Genomic DNA, 2270 nt, shown 5'->3' with positions numbered 1-2270 from the left:
GTATACATCCCTCCTGCGTTTCTCGACATCAACTTAATTACCGGTAAAGGGACATAAATATAATTATCGGGAAGCGTAAGAAATATTAGCAAAATACTTAAAAGTAATAGAATTTGGTAAGACTAAAATGAATGCTGGGACAGAGAGAGAGAGAGAGAGAGAGATGAGAGAGAGAGAGAGAGAGAGTGAATTTCATTAAATAACATTAGTAAATACTTCAAAATATGTATATTCGCCACAGCTGAAACGTGATACATAATTACATGTATTTAAAATAAACAAATCCTTTCATTATGTATAAAGAGAGAGAGAGAGAGAGAGAGAGAGAGAGAGAGAGAGAGAGACAGAGAGAGAGAGAGACAGAGAGAGAGAGAGAGATTCTCAGATAAGAGAAGAGGGATGTCTAGTATACATTGTATTTTTTATTAGCAAAATTATCTGAACAATTTTTAATTTAACTTTGCCAAAACTTCTGAAAAAAAAAGAAGAAAAACAAATTCCATTCCAGGATCCGATTAAGTTGGAATGGAGATGGGATAACTACACAAGTTTTAATGGCTCGTAGTTCCTGTGCTCAAAGTAGTAAATATATCATATTAATGACATTATTTTTTTATTTACTGTCATAAAAAATATTTCTTATTAATAAAAATTGTCTACTGTAATATTGAACCCTTTTTCTTAATTCTGTACCCGTTTTTTTAATTCATATTAATTATCTTTGTAAATAACCATAAACATTAATTTTAAACAACCTGATTAATTAATATCTAATACAACGAAAAATTATATATCTATTTCTTTCTTGAATCGAAGTCACAAACAAAGATAAAAACACACATGCACATACATACAAAATTATGTATATATATATATATATATATATATATATATATCTCAATATACTGGGTGGGGAGAAGAAAGAAGACAATAGAAATAAAGAGGGGGAAAAAGAGGGGCATTAATGATTTAATGAGAGAGAGAGAGAGAGAGAGAGAGAGAGAGAGAGAGAGAGAGAGTATTCCCTTGTGCACAATCATTTCAAGATATATTTACCTGATTTACTCCCACCCTTTCTATACCCTGTCAATTGTTCTAAGGACATCCGTCCGAAGGTCTTTTTCACAATACTCGTTTCCAACTTAAGATACTAAGGACATCTCATGTCTCTGAGGAAAGAATCTAATTGTCTAATTATCCACAAAAGCAGATTAAGCTCTTTAATGTTAAAAGACAACCATTGAAATTTTGTTTATTCTAAGCTCGTTATCATGTATGTATAAACTAAGTAATCTCTCTCTCTCTCTCTCTGTGATCACGGCATTATCAGCTGAAGATTGATTGACTGAGTGAGCATGGACATCGAGAGAGAGAGAGAGAGTGTGTGTGTGTGTGTGTATGATGGTCAGGTGATCCGTTAGCTCGAGGGCATAATCTGATCCACCTCTTCACAACCGAATTCATTTTCAAGTCCGTCTCCATACTAATCGACCCAAAGTATGGTGACGTCACCCACCCCCACCCCCCGCTGACCAGGCCTTCTATATCATACTGCGCCAATTTTAAGTTATGTTAAGCATATATGTAAATAATACATATATAAAAAGGAATGAATAGCCTCTGGACTAAAAATATAGGAATAAGTATCCGGGTTTTATAAGAAGGCAACCTTTTCCGGCGAATCCCAAAGTCTTCTCAGGAAATCTTCCCCCCAAGGTGTTTAATCCAGCTTAACTTCAGGTGTGCTTCTTTTAAGACTTGTAATAGAAAATGAACAAAAGAACATGATTCTTCCACTAAGTATTTCGAGAAAGGCCACCGCTCCGCGGTCGGCTTTGATTACACATTTTTTTTTTAATAGGTGCTTTTTCTTCAGCACGAGTAACACATGCAGAGGACTTCATTACGAAATTTAATAGGTTAACTATTCCTATCAACAATATGAATCTTCTTCCTGATTAGGGATCATTATCCATTAAGGTTTATGTTAATTATTATTATTATTATTATTATTATTATTATTATTATTATTACTTGCTAGACTAAAACCCCAGTTGGAAAAGCGGAGGCTATCAGCCCAGGGGCTCTAACAGGGAAAATAGCTCAGTGAGGAAAGGAAACTTAAGGAAAAATAAATATCTTAAGAACAGTAAAATTAAAATAAATATCTCATATAAACTATAAAACCTTCGGAAAACAGTAGGAAGAGAAATAAGGTATAATAGTGTGCCCCAATGTACCATCAAGCAAGAAAATTCTAACCCAGAGGA

The sequence above is a fragment of the Palaemon carinicauda genome, chromosome 29 (genome assembly GCF_036898095.1).
Source record: "Palaemon carinicauda isolate YSFRI2023 chromosome 29, ASM3689809v2, whole genome shotgun sequence".
Lineage (NCBI taxonomy): Eukaryota > Metazoa > Arthropoda > Malacostraca > Decapoda > Palaemonidae > Palaemon > Palaemon carinicauda.
This window is presented reverse-complemented; position numbering follows the sequence as displayed.